This window comes from Cryptomeria japonica, chromosome 9 (genome assembly GCF_030272615.1).
Source record: "Cryptomeria japonica chromosome 9, Sugi_1.0, whole genome shotgun sequence".
Lineage (NCBI taxonomy): Eukaryota > Viridiplantae > Streptophyta > Pinopsida > Cupressales > Cupressaceae > Cryptomeria > Cryptomeria japonica.
Genome location: NC_081413.1, coordinates 226,215,732 through 226,232,332, shown reverse-complemented (window position 1 = coordinate 226,232,332; position 16,601 = coordinate 226,215,732).

Genomic DNA, 16,601 nt, shown 5'->3' with positions numbered 1-16,601 from the left:
ATATCATAAATGAGGGCTGCTTGGATTCATTTGAGGAGGAGATACAAGCTGATTAGGTCCATATCACAGATGAGTGTTTGGACTCATTTGAGGAGCACCTGAGAGATTTGAGCCATACTAGGTTTATGGACATGCTACTATAGTCAAACACTTCATCCATGATGCCCACTCATCTAGTTAGCCCCTTGCACTCCTCAGTGATACATACAGTTAGAGAGAGATATGCAGGCACAAGTGATGTTGTTGATATGATCACGGGATAGGATCAAACTATACAGCCTACTCCAAGTGATACATAGGTATGTACATGTACATTTGCATTAAAATTGTTAGAAGATATGTATACATGTTATAAATTTGTAGGATAAATCTATATATATATAGATCATGTTTAATAAATAATCTAGCTCTAAGTTTGAATTTGTAGATCATTTAAATTGATCGTGGACTAATCCTTAAATTGACAGTTAGCTCATGTCACTCCTTCCTTGATCTCTAAGTGTGTGCATAGGAGAGATTCTTTAGATGCTATTAGTGGACAGGTTAGTTATGGTTTTTGGTACATATATATACATGTATGTATACATGCACGTTACAATTTATATTTAAATTTTTACGTAACTCTGCTTGGATTTGATGTACATGCACGTCTAGAGAGATAGATATATTATATTTAATATTTAAATAAATTCTACTTTTGTAGGGGTCTATTGGACATCTAGACTCTCACCAGGAGTCTCCCTTAGATGGTCACTCAGTTCGTAGCCAACATGATCCTTGTTGATTTTCTTTAGACTTTATAGCTCATTTACATTTATCTTTTAATAGACTTTCATATTACATATATATATTCATGAGCATACATGAAGTTCAAACTAGATTATACTTTATACCTCATTTGTGTTTGATCAGATTATATATATTTCATGCATGTACATGGAGTTTAGACTAGATTATATACTTTATACCTTGTTTGTGTTTGATCAAATTATATATATATTTCATGCATGTATGCAGTTTAGACTAGATTATACTTTATACCTTGTTTATGTTTTATATGGATTATATATATTTCATGCATCATGTATAAAGTTTAGACTAGATTATATTCTTTAAATACCTCGATTACATGTTTGATTAGATTGTATATTTCATGCATGCATGAAGTTTAGACTAGATTATACTTTATACCTTTGTTGTGTTTGATTGGATTATATATATTTCCTGTATCATGTGATATGAAGTTTAGACTAGAGATTATATATTTCATGCACATGTACATGTTAGATTATATATTCCATGTGCACATGTATATACATGTTAGATTATATATGTACTTTATGTTCAATGGACTGGACTGGATTATATATATATCACATGCACATGCTAGAAATACTTATATGGACACTTTAAATATATATATATATATATATATATATATATATATATATATGATCATGAATGCATGTATGTTCTCTAAAACTTTCAAATTTATATATATATGATCAAGAATGCACATGTGTTAGAGCTAAAACTTTAAATTTTAAACTACATGTACATACAGTAGATATGCATTAAAATTTAAAAGAACATGTTCAAACAAAAGAGTATATGGACACTCCAATGAACAATATAAAAATCACACTTGAACTAATTAATATCAAATGAACAAACTAAACTTAATAGGCCATGTATTGAATAGTTCACATGGTATGTGCTTCTAGGCATGTATACTGTAGTTAAATAGTTCACAACATGTACATGTCCTAATTACACATGTCCTAATTCCATATATACATTTTACACATGTACATATTACATTCTAATTTAAATCTACATTTTTTAATTAAATTATTTTAACTAGTGGTCCTTACAAATTACATGCATTTAGAATTATATATAGTACCTTATACATACAAATTAAACATGCATTTAAACATGTACATAAATTAACTGTGAATACATCCTAATTTGATATAATTAAAAATTTCATGTATTTAAACATAAAAAATATTTATCCAAGTTTCAAAACAAGTTAAGGGATCTAGAATTTATCAAGTATTAATTCAATTCATGTGGGTTGAACCACATGTGTACTTTGGATTACTAAATATATATAGTTCATACCACATCAAGTGGTTCAGAACTCTCTTCAATAACACTTAATATTTTGTCATGATCTTCACTATCTAGTCTGCACTTTTGAGACCACCCTCGATGTGGAACTATTTGAAGAATTAGGCCAACAACAATGACCAAGTGACTATACTGATATACCTTGTTGTCAATTTGGTATTTAGTGAAATGAATCCCATGTTGAACAATTTTAACTTGTTTGAAATATGTCCCTTGCACTACAACTGAGCTTGCATGTACATGTATATAAGAAACATGAGAAATTAAAAATTTCCACGTAAGCAATTTGTACATACATATTCAAATCAGTTCAAACCTGTGGGAAATGACATTCCATTACTCATTTCAGATTTCGATAACTTCTTTCTCTCTTCTATGCAACATAATAAATAATAACTAACACCTTCTATATTTCCATCTTCTTCTATGACTACAAAAATATCTCCTACAATTTGACACAAGTTAAATAAATTCTAAGTTACATGTCATTTTTAAGGAAATATTTACATGTGTATGTCATATGTACCTTTTTTAATCAATCCTAAAATATGATCATAATCACCAGAAATCAAAGGAATGTCTTCAAAGTTTTCGTCCTCATTTGAATCCTTGTATGTGTCAGAAACATCTAGTGGCACCAATTTCCATTTACTAACATATTCAAGCTCTTGGTTCTTGCAATCAACATAGTTTTAAAAAATGCATCGAGAACAAAAACATGAATAATCCCTAGTGTATAATGTCCATGGGTGATTATCTGTACTCATGACACAATACAAAGATCTTGTCCTTTCCACGCTCTTGCATCCATGCATTGATCTTCTATCCACATATGCAAAAAGTACATGTGTACAAGAATGTACATGTAAATCAAGTTGTTAAATTCAAACATTTGAACTAGGAACATGTATTTTTTAAAAGATTAAAAAAAATTAAATAAAACACTAAAAGAGAACACGTACCAGTTATCTCCCAAAACACTCTATATGGAATGGGTTTGTATGTTCTCGATGATGATTCCCCAGGATAATTAGGTTGCTCAAAGTGTTTTTCACACCATTCAACAACATCATGTGCATCTTCTATATGATCTTGTGTGCACTTTATTTGATGCTTTCTTAGAGCACGCTTGATACAAGATCCTGCACCATCATGTTCACCCTTTCCATGACCACTCTCAAAAATACTCCAAACATGTGGTATTTTGTCATTTCGATGATATCTAAATAGTGCATAAAATGGCATCAAAGATTTGAATTGTGCCGCATATCCATCAGACCAAACAAAATGTTTAACTATTCTTATGCCTCTATCTTTCAAATATTCCAAAAAATTCTTAAAGCAATGTTGTACAAAAAGTGTGTCATGCTCCTTATCATCACTGATATAGAAGTGGTACTCTTTCTTAATGACACTATTTTCAAATGTACTATCAATACCATCCAAATTCATATGTGCATGTCGATAACACACATGCACCAAAATAGTGATTTGCTCTGAAAAGTAATACTCTGATTGAATCTCTTTTTGATGTGCAAAAGAGTAATTCTCTATGAAGTCAACTACAGATAGAATAGTTCCAAGTGGGAAAGTGTCTCTTAATCTTTTAAATTGTTCTTCCTTCCACTTGGCAAAAAAACCATGGCATATGTATGGTTTTATCAACTTATGAAAATTTTCCATAAATGTTCCAATAGGTATTTCTTCTTCTACATAATCTAGCCTTGTAGATTCCTTTCCAAATTTTGTTTCAAATTTTTTGTACTTGTAACTCTTGCAATTTACCATCTTCCTCATGTCAGTATCTTCATCTCTCAAAGGCAATTAAGCCAAGTCCCCATATGTTCCACAAATTCCTCTTATACAATTTATTTGACCAGTTGCATTATCATCTGATTTATCACATGAGATGGACGCTATGAATTGACTTGTTCGTTTAGGAGGAGCATTTTCATAACCATCACTATCTTCTCTAATCTTTTGAAACACCTAATAGTTCAAGTCAAATTCGATGTGATAACAACAACAAGTTTCAAAAACTTTGTTTAACTTCACATAATTTGGCCTTAACCGTTCAAACATGGTTTGTCCAATCTTTATATGAGGGTTTGTTTTAGTAAACAACACATACAATTCATGCTTTGTTGTGTCTATCCAATGTTTTACATGGAGATCATAATGATCAAGACCAATCCTTTGCTTGATAACATCTCTACTATTTGATGAAGGACAAGTATTATCATTCCAAAAACTTGTCACAAAGTTCCTAACAACATCTTCAATTCTATCAAAATGAGGAGATCTACACATAATTGCCCAATTCACTTCTGAGGTAGTATCATCCAAAATCTTTCTCCTTTTAACATATTTAGATATTGTCCTTCAACTAAAACCAAACTCAGATGACAGTGAAGAGATTTGTCTTTTTTGAGGCAATCTTTCATTTACTAAAGATGTCAACATCACTCTTCTTGAAATGGTCTTATCTAGTTTTTGAGATTTTTTACCAATGTTCACCAAACCTTTCTTAACATTATCAACAATAGATTTTTGTAGCGGAGAGGTTTTCCTCTTTTGACTTGTTGTATCTATACCCAACAATTTCAGTGGATCTATTAAGTCTTTATGAGTAATTACAATTGATAACAATTGACCTTTTTCTAGTGTAGCATCAAGATTGTTGAAATGAGACATTATTTCTTTTTTACTTTTAATCATTGACCTCCTTTTAGTATGTCTAGGTTCTTCACTGAGACATTTCAACTCATCGACATCCATTCCAAGTAAATGATCTAATTTTTTATAAGAAATATTTCTCTTCACATGTTTAGCTAGATCTACAATATGCTAATCCATATCAGTGGTAGGAGGCAAGGAGCCTGACCCCTCTCCTTTAAAGGTCTCCATTGGTTCAACTTGGAAAATCTCCTCCCTATGTTCATCAACTATATTGTGTTCTTCAACAGGTTCATTTGCGTTGACTCCTGCTTCAGAACTCCCTTCTTCTCGAGCTCATTTTGCACATAATTTAAGAGTTGGTGTAAGGTTCAAATTAATAGATTATTCAATTAGGTTTAAGAATAGGGGTGAATTTGTCTTAAATCTTTGTGTTAAAATTAGGGTTCAATTTGGTTTATTAAATTTAATTACTTTCAGGATCTTAGTGTTATAACTCTAATTAAATTAGGTTTAGGTTTAAAGTTTAATTTGTTCTCAGGTTAGGATTAGGGCTCAAATTTATTTAACTTGTGCAAGTAGGTTTAGAGTTAGAGTTAAATTTTGTTCAGTAATTAATATTTCAAGAAGATGATAATTATTTTAATTTAATTTTTTTCTGATGTTTAATTCTAGATTTACACATGAAGAATTATAATTAGTTTATTATTATCATTTAATTTATGTTATTCCTTACGTATAGCATTAAGGTTAAATTTTGTTTTGCGCTAATATAAAAAATAAACATAAATATATAAAGTGGAAATAAATTTTGATGAGTTATTCTGAAAACCTCAATCTCTCACTAATAACACATAAAATGAAATTTTGATAAATTAGAAATTCCAATTTTGAAAATTAAAAGTACAAATATTTTGATGCATGCATACGATAAAGGTGACCTCATATTAATTTGTTATGGACCATAATGTAGGTGGACTATAATTTGTCATATGTGTGTATATTTAAGACCTATTATTGCATAATAGACCTCCTAATCTGAAATGTTTTTGCATACATGAAGTCATATAAATAGAACCTAAATTATTCAACATGTAATAGGTTATAAATTTATGTCACATTTAGGACCTATAATCAATGTAATAGTTGTTGGCAAATGCACACTCCAATGAGAAATTGTAGGTGATTTAAGGTTTTGTCATTAATGGCAACCTTGCAATCATATAATACTGACAAGACAAATATACCAGCACCGGCAACAATAGACTCTACACTGGCAATAAAAAGAAGAATACCGGCACCCAGACCAACAAGAATTTTGTTTATAATGTATTTTGTAATTAATTGTAAAATCATTGTAAGCCAACATGGCGAGTTGTAATATGACTCATATATGTATGAGATCATTGTAGAACATTTTGTAATAAGGGTATAGGTGAGATAATGGAGACCTAATATGTGAATTATACGTTAAGGGTTTATGTATGAAGCAGAGCTAAAATCGGTACTAGATCTCGCATAGCAGATGCTATTTTGAAGCATTTCAAGACATTCAATTTGCATAATCCATTTTGTAAGTCAGTGTGACTTCCCATTTTGTAATTGAGCAGTGAGCTCTAGGCACATGGCCTTCTTGCATGTGCAGGCCCCTATTGTAAGAGTAATATTCACTTATTGGCCAGTAAGCGAATATTGTGGGTCACAAATCCCACTGAGGTTTTTCGCACACTGGTTTTCCTCGTTAAACTACTGTGTTATGGTGTGCTTTTCATGTTGATGTTGTTACTCTTGTTTATTGCATTATTTTTGTTTACCGATACACTGTATTGATATGCTTTACATGTTTTAAATCAAGTAAATTCACTAACTGGTAAGATACTAATTAACCCACCCCCACTCTCAGTATCTTTGGGAATCCTAACAATTGGTATCAGAGCTTGGTCCTCTATTTTCAGAAGCCTAACAACTTGAGGAAGATCTTGACACTTGTAGAGATGGAAAACTTGATGAAGCAATTAGAAAAAGCTCTTTCCGACTATCATGCAGAAAAGTTGAAAAATCTCAAACTTGAAGATGATCTAAAGGCTGCACGGGATATTATTCAAGCACTTCAAGAAAATATTACTATTGCAAGAAACAAGAGAAGAAAACTTTGTGAAAAGATGCAAAATGAGAATTATGAAAAGGAAACTCTTAGTGATCTGGATAACAAACTAAAACAAGAGAACATTACAAAAAAGAACGAAATGCAGGATATGACTATGAGATTTTGCAAAGAAATTGAAGATAGCAAGAAAAATGAAGAAGACTTGACTAGACGATTGAATGATGCTGCAAATGAAAATACAAGACTTAGTTATGAAAATGATATGTTGAAGATAGATCTGATGCATGCACAAAATGACTCAAATGAACTCATGATACAGAAAGGTATCTTGGAAAGAGAACTGACTACTACAAATCAACACAAGGAGAAATTCAAGAAAGGGTCAGAAGAACTTGGCGACTTGCTAAAAAATCACAAACCTAATGGTGATACTAATAGCCTTGGCTTTGAAGTTGGTGAAAGCTCTGATACTGCAAACACACATTATCATAGCAAACTGGTAAGACAATCAAATGCTTATAAATTTAATGGCAAATGCTTTAACTGTAACATGTATGGTCATAGAGAAAATCAGTGTAGATCTAGAAATTATTAGAGCACTAATACACCCACCGGTCATTGTTCCAAACGCAACAAGGTTGGTCATAATTCAGAGAACTACAGAATGAATGTAAGATGTTATGTTTGTGGAAGATTTGGACATTTATCTAATCAATGCAGAACACAAATTGGCATAGGATATGGGAAAGCTATTCAGAAAAACAATGTGACCTATTACGCTTGTAACAAGATTGGACATATTGCAAAATTCTACAGAAGTAAAGCATCACCGAAAAATAATAATGGTGCTATATTGAAGGGTAAAGAGAAGGTTGAAGAGGTAAAACAGGAATTCTCAAAACAATGGATCAGAAAGTCAGATCTAAATGTTGATAGGAATACTCCTCCATCAGCAAAACATAGTAACACTCCACTGACAGAATAGAGTAACACTCCACCAGTAGGAGACTCTTCATCTAACTAAAGAAAATTCCTTTTGGGGATTAGCAACCAAAGGAGAAACATGCTATTATTCCCTCGGTTGATGGTGAGAAGTTGAAATTACTTCTATACCGGCAGATAAGTTAATTCATTACTTAACCAGCAAGCATTAAATGTGTTAGGTGAAGAAAATAACATTATAAAACAAGTGTTTTGGCTCCATTCTCATTTCATTGAGCATTCAAATCTTGAAGAGCGCAAAAATTCCCAAGTGAAGGTATCCCAAGCGAAGAAGTGAAGCAATTCATCAAGCAATCATTCCTTAAGGTAGATAAAGGTATTTATAACCAAGGCTTCTTCATCTACTCCTGAATTCATTGCAAACCCTACTATTGTTGAGGTTGTCAAGCACTCTATACTTGTCTTCAAACTGGTTCCTGAAATTGCTAAGAAAGATGATAAAATTGGTGCATTCTCTAAAATTCCTAAGGGAGTAGTTTATGCTGAAGACCCTAGAATGTATATACATTGTCATATAGAGAAATTAGGTGATGACGAAATTAAGAATATGTATAAATTTGTGATTTGTGATGAATCGGGAAATATCAAACCTTAACATAAGATAGTAGAAACCCTAGGTTTCACTGAAATTCTTAGTATCTCAGACTTCCCTAAGGATGTTATAAGGATAGTATTAAGTAGCGTACATGGTGAATTCTTCTGGTTGGACTCAGTTCATAAAATCACAAAAGAAGCAATAAAGGCTATAATAGGGTTACCTTCCACTAGTAACAGACTAGACAAAACTAAGAAGGTCTCAAATGACTTAGTGATAAACCTAACCAATGCAACATCTGATAAAAGATCACTAAGGGTAAATTATGTAACGAATATGAATGTCAAATTTATTAGTATGATCTTAGGCTACAAAACTACACATGCAAATAGGTTAAAATTGTCTCTAGCCTATGCATTAAAAGTGCCTATGATATGGTAAAAGATAATGCAAGAATAGATGTGTGTGAATGGCTTAAAGATGAACTGATTGATAATTTGGGAAAGATAAAGAAAGACAAAAAGGGAACATTCAGATTTGGAAACCTACTTGTTTGTCTAATGCTGCACATAACCAAACAAGTACCTACTATTGGTATTAGAAATTTTGGTTTTCATATACCGGTAGGCAAACAATTGTTAGATTTACTAAACAACATGGTAGAGAATAGGGAAAAGAACATAAATGAGTATTTTCAGGCATTGAAGGCCTCAATGAAAACTAGAGTTAGATTGTCACAAGCAATTGTGAAGAAATATAAGGATGAAATCTGTTTTGTAATAAAGAAGGATGAAGTTTGGATGGAGGCAGTTATTCCTAGAACCATCTGGGTAACTGAAATGGGGTATGAGACTGATGACAACATAATAGAAACTTATGCAAAAGCCCTCCTGGAAGCACCTAAGGAACCTAAAGAAAAAGTATTTGGCAGTGCTGAAACTATAGAAAAAAAAATTCAATCCAAGAAAAATGTTAAGAAGGTTGAGGCAACTGTTAGAAAAGGAGCCAGGCAAGAAAAAGCTATTAAGTAAGATGTTCTAAAATGAACTGGTATTACTGAAGATGAGTTAGAAGCACTTCAACTGGAAACTCACCTTTCACCGGTTGGGACTTCTTCAGAAAGTGACATACTAGCTGTATTCAAAAGAGTTGAGAGGAAAAGAAACTCTTCACCGGTATCTTCACCTTCTCCTAGAAGAACAAGACAGAAACAACAAACAGTAAGGCCCCTTGCTAAGAAATTAACTCCAAAGAAGAAGATGACCCCTAAGAAGAAGACTCAACAAACTATTGCTCTCATTGATAAACTTCTCAATGAAATAACAGAGGATGGAAAGTTGAAAAACATTAATAAATTATATGACACACTATCAGCTAATGAAAAGGAGAAAGTAGAGAGAAGTGTAACCTTACACTTAGATATTTACAAGAAATTTTTGATGCAAGTTGTTGATGAAATACTGACAAATCTGTATAAAAGACTAGAAGCTAGAAGGCTAGCTATTGTTGAGCTTGATAAGAAAATAAAGATTGAAAAACTACTTGTTGTACATCTTGTCAACTCACTTGAAGAGATAGATCAATTGACCTCTGAGGCTAACCAGTCAGTATTTTCAACTGCTCACCAGCATATAGCATTGATGGTAGGTAGAGTGAATGAGGTAACAGAAGAACAACTAATGCATGGGATATATTCCTTGTAGAGAAGGAGAAGTAGGAAGAGTATTGAAGCCCTAAACCCATCAAGGTATATCAAAAGGATAAGGGAAAAGGTAAGGTTGGTGGACCACCCAGTATAAAAATAAAAGACAACTTATGCCCACCACCTCTAGATACTCCTCCGGTAGTTACTACTGACAATCAACCGGCTACTGAAAGTATGGACATACCACATGAGGATACAAATCCTGATTCTGAGGTGTTATGTACAATGAACATTGACACTTAGAAAGTCAATATTGTGGTAGATAAGGAATCAACTGGGAAATCAGATGTGGCAACTGAGCCACCAACAACAGGCATCACAGAAGGAAAACTAGTAGTGGACAACACTGAGAAACACACAGAGCAACAGGCTCCCTCATAGGAATAGGTTCATACAGAGACAGTGCCACCAACAACAACTAAGAAACCCAAACCTTTACTTAGAGAAATGCAAATACAAACTGACCTACCAGAGGTCTCTACAAGCAAAGAAGTTACTCATGCTAGCGGAATACAGATTGTTGGTTCTTCCATGGAAGAATTTGGACCAACAAATGTGACAGAAGTTCTATTGGATTCAATCAAGAAAATAATAGAGTGCAATGCACAAGCATACAAAGCTATTGACGATACAATCCCAATTTTTAAAATGATAGTACCCAAGTGTAATGTGGATAATAAAGATTCTTTAAATCAACTTGACACATTGTCTAAGTATACTACTGACAACATTGTGATAGTTGAACAAATAAATGAGGAAACATTCAAAGAGAAAATTGAGAAAGAAAAACATAAATTCTTTGAAGAGGAAATAAAGAAGTGCATGAGACAATTTGACACTCTTTTACCGGCACTATGTTATACACTAAAAGAATTTAAAACATTGTACAGAGATACATGGAAAACAAACTTTTTGACAACAGATATAGACAAGAAGATCAGTATGGTACAAGAAGAAATAAATAAATTAGCTGACAATTTCATTAATTCATCTAAACCATTATTAGTTTTTGAGCAGAAAATAACAAGTTTTGAGGAGGAACTTCAAAAATTTGAAAGAGAGAAGGAAAGAATAAAGGGAAAGGCAAAAGATCTGAAATGGAGACTTAGTCCAAAATTGGACTACCTCACCTCCTTGAGAAAAGAGATATCTGAGGCATTAGTTCAAGGACAGAAGACACCGAAACAAAAAATGCAACACCTCACCAGTACAATTTAGAGGACAGAGGCCACATTAAAGGATAGTGAACGGTTCACTGAGAGCCTAAATCTGGTATTGGCAGACCTTTTTTAGATTGTAACCAACCGATTATAGGGATGAAGCTGGAAACCATACTCAGTTGACACTTTGACAACCTTTGTCATTGATGCCTAAGGGGGAGTAGTGATAATGAGAAAAATAATCAGTAAATGACTCATCAGCTCAAGGGGAGCACATATTTTTTTTGGCACAAAGTTTTTGGGTAAGACAATTTTGGCAGATTCTTTTTGGATGACACTTTTTGGATTTTTCTCATGAGTGTTGCCATCAATGCCAAAGGGGGAAATTGTTGGCAAATGCACACTCCAATGAGAAATTGTAGGTGATTGAAGGTTTTGTCATTGATGGCAACCTTGCAATCATATGATACCGGCAAGACAAATATACTGGCACCGATGACAACAAACTCTACACCAGCATACATAACACCGGCAATAAAAGGAAGAATACAAGCACCCAAGCCGACAAGAATTTTGTTTATAATGTATTTTGTAATTAATTGTAAAATCATTGTAAGCCAACATGGCAAGTTGCAATATGACTCACATATGTATGAGATCACTGTAGAACATTTTGTAATAAGGATGTAGGCGAAATAATTCAAACCTAATATGCCAGTTATAGGTTAAGGGTTTATGTATGAAGCAGAGCTAAAACTGGTACTGGATTTGGCATAGCAGATGCTATTTTCTAGCAGTACAAGACATTGGATTTTCATAATCCATTTTGTAAGTTAGTGTGACTTCCCATTTTGTAATTGAGCAGTGAGCTCTAGGCACATGGCCTTCCTGCATGTGCAGGGCCCTATTGTAAGAGTAATATTCACTTATTGGCTAGTAAGAAAATATTGTGGGTCACAAATCCCACTGAGGTTTTTCCCACACTGGGTTTCCTTGTTAAACTATTGTGTTATGGTGTGCTTTTCATGTTGATGTTGTTACTCTTGTTTATTGTTTTATGTTTGTTTATCAGTACACTGTATTGATATGCTTTACATGTTTTAAATCAAGTAAATTCACTAACCGGTAAGATACTGATTCACCCCCCCCCCCCTCTCAGTATCTTTGGGAATCCTAACAATAGTCCTAATAGGCCTTATTATTAAAATTAATATGACCATGTATGCAAAAACATTTCACATTAATATACTTAACAACCCTTAAGACATATATATTATGTGATATTAAAGGACCTATCACATGAAATTAAGTACTTGTCTTAAATATTCAATATATATAAGTTAGAACCTAAATTATGACATAATAGGTCTTTTTAATTTTATGACTTAATAGGTGTTATCTATTATAAATGGACTTAATTATATAGGAGAAAAATGTAATTACACAACAAGCAAGTTAATGGAATTTGAAATTTGCAAATACACATATTATCTCAAATTAATTATGCTTTCCAATTAAAATGAGATTATTTTTAATCCTATTATTTCCAATTACTTTAATTAAGATTTTTTAAATTGATTTTCATTAAAAATATTAGATAAAAAAAATTGAACTAATTAATACTAACAAATAAACACTATTTTTGATACGTAATACATATAAAATTAAATAGAAATAAAAATAAAAATTCATACTTGCATCATGATATCTTTGTCTTCTTTGTTTTCAATATCTTTCTTCCGTTTTGGGAGAATAATTCCTTGAAGTCTTATTTTGCCTTCTCTTCTTGTTCCCCATGATTTTAAAAAAACCTTCAAATATCTTCAAATTATTGCCCTCAAAATAATTTTCAAATGTCTTCTCTCATCCAAAAATGTGAATTATTTTAATCATTTGTGTGATAAAAAATGAAAAAAATTATGGACATTTATACAACTCCACAAATGGAAAAAAAAAAAATTGCATTGGCCAGGGTTCGAACAAAACCGGACAGTTAAAAATGGTCAGGTTCGTTCGAACCTGACTGTTACGAAAAATTATGGGCCAAAATTAAGCTTGTGGGTTCGAATGAATGGGGGTTCACTTGAACCCCTTATGTTTCAAGCGAACCTAATTTCATCGAAGCACTGTTCGTTCGAACCATGCTGTTAGAGGTTTCTCCCAAAAATTTTCAGAGTTCTGAAGAATTATGACTTCGGAGATTTGGTTCAAAGCATGAATGAAATAATCTTGATAAACCAAAAATATTAGATGGTAGTACTCAGAGAAAGCTTTCCAACAAGTTTAATTTTGTTATATTTTTAATTTATTATGTTCTTATTTTTTTAATTTTATGGAAAATTGGTTTTTCACCAAACATAAACTTCTTTATTCAATGCATTGGGAAAAATAAGAAACTAATTCAAAAAAATTCTAAAAAATATCTAAGCCTCAGGTATTGATGTCTTCTTTCTAACAAAAAAAATAAAATTGAATTTCGATATATATAGAATGAGTTATGTGTTCAAACTTAAACCTATGTCTGAATTATGACTGGTCAGACTTTAAAACTTTATAAAATGAAAAAAATTGAACATATCAGTATCAAACAAAATGCAAGCCTTGGCTATTGATGTTACAAACCAAAATTTGAAATAATTGAGTTTTTATCATATATAGAAAAAAAGTTATGTGTTTCGGGAGGCACGCGACTCTTACAAAATGTAGTTTGTTGTAAAAAACTACTTTTCGAGGGAGATGGAAAAATTTTTAAAAAATCTTTCAAAAAAATTTGAAATTTTTTTATATAGAATCTACAAACAAAATGCTACAAATCACTAATTTACATCATCTTCAAATTTTTAATAGTTTAAAAGTTATAGTTCTTGGAAGTTGAAGATTATTTTAAAAATGTTCATCTCAGTGTCAAAAGTGGCAAAAACGTAGGAACCATTATTGTGAGTTCACCCAGATCTATCATAATCAATGTTTTAGTATTTATGATATTTGTGATATCCGTATCTTGGAGTTAGGAGTTCTTGTGCTTGGATTTTTGTGCTTATGGATTTGTATTTATGGGTCAGATAGACCCCTATTTTGTTTTGGTAATTAAGTTGTATGCATCAGTAAATGAAATTTGTGAAGGAAGTTTGTAGGAATTCAAATGAAGGTTGACTTTGTTGTCATATTTTGGGTCAAGGATTTATTGGATAACATGTTTTTTCGAGTAGCATATTATTGTGTAAATCACTAGAGTTAGGCTAACATATTATCTTAGTGTATGTGCTTACCGATATATATATTTAACATTTTGTGTGTGTGGTGACATGGAAGAAGAGAGTAATGTGACTATAGTGAATAGTAGAGTAAGGAGTGTGTGATTAACAAAGTTGTGGACTAATGAATAGTTGGTTAGCAGAGTGAGGACACAATGGTGTAGTAATCCCTTACTGGTCTTGCTACAGATGATTGTGGATAGTTGTACAATGATCCTTTGATAAATTCACTATAAGATTTGTGAGTTGTTATCTGAGCTTAATCTATAATTGATCTCATGCATTAGGAGATGCAAAATTCCCTAGTTCAATTATTTTCTATTGTAATGAGCGTTTTGATAGCGAGCCATTTTTTGTAATCTGATAGTGAGCCATCTGGTAGTGAGCCATCCAACAATGAGCCACCGTTTTTGTAAACACCATATAACTAGTTATATTATCTTAAGAGCTAACACTCTTTGTGGTTTTTCCTATTTGGGTTTTCCACGTATAAAATCCGGTGTTCTATTTGTGGTACTGTTATTTGTTTATTATGTGTATTGTTTCGTGTTGATTACTTAATTAATAAGATTGATGTAACAATAAAAGTTTTTGAATTGTCCAAATACTGATTCAGCCCCCTCTCAGTATTATAGTCCCTTCAAACAATTCAACAAATGTCCATGGCCATCTTAATGGTAATTGACTTGTGTTTTTCCCCTTTGTATTGGTGTTTTTGGAATTATATTTGGATGATTATCCTCAAATGGTATTCCTAAATAATCATCAAATTCAACCATGACATATGTTGGTGGTTTAGGTGGAGAACTTTATAGCTTATAGATAATCTTTTGAACATATCCTAGAGCTCCATTTACAAGTCTTGCTCATATCCGAAATTTGTAGTCAACATCACCCTTGAATTATTATTCATCAATATCTCTAGAGCCACACATGTACTGGAGTTGGCTTGGGTTGTGGGTTTTCTCCCCATTTGTCATTGTTTCAACTTTGAGGCTTGGACTCACCCGATGCGCCTAGTTTGTGGGTGGTTCGGTACATCCCTAGAGGATTAGTATCGCCTCAACTTACCCCTTCCTAAAACCCAACTTGGCAATATGTAATTCCAATGTAACATAAGTTGACCATTGGGTTGGGTCACAAGGAACCCCTAACACAACAACAGAAATAAAAATAAAAAATCTCTAGAACAATTTCATCATTCGAACAATCTTCTACTTGATGTACACTTCCTAATTTTTTTGCAAGACTATGTTATGTATGCTCAGATTGTGGTACCTACGAAAGAGACACAAACAACACAAACACACCAATGGGACATTGCATTAGAGATTAAAATCAACAAAACACATTAGTTAATAAAAAACTCTCAAAATCATCTCATTGTCCTCTATCTCCAAGGACCTTGAAGATTCAAGGTGGCCCTCACTTGGAAAAGTACTCGATCTTTAAGATGACAACCTAAATAATGATATTTAAATGATTAACTATAATCCAAATGGATGAAACTAAGATCCTAGTAATTAGATGAAAAACTATTGATATGAAGATGATATGCAAGATGGAGGTGTATTTCCAAATTGAAAGATTAAATGATGTAATTAAGCTAAGATGAAGATGAGAATGCTATGGAATTGATATTAAATTAAGGTAAATGAATGATCTAAAACATGATATAATCTAACTATGATGCAATTAAGATGACCTAAATCCTTGAGAGAGGCTCAAAAGAGATCTCCTTGATAGCCTATGAAAACAACTATAATATGGATGCCTAAAAGTGGATATTGGGATCCTTTGATATGAGACAAGGGCTCATCTTATAGAGTTGGAGACTTGAAAACCAATGGTCAAGATTGAATATTAATCAAGGGTCAAGATTGAAGGGGGAAAGTGGTCCCAGTTTGAAGGCTTAGGCTTGTGACAAGTGTCACAAGGGGAGGAGGGTGTGAAAGTCAATGTGGTCCCACATGTGTGGTTCCAAATTTGCAGGCTTAGCCTTGTGACAAGTGTCGCAAGGGAGAGA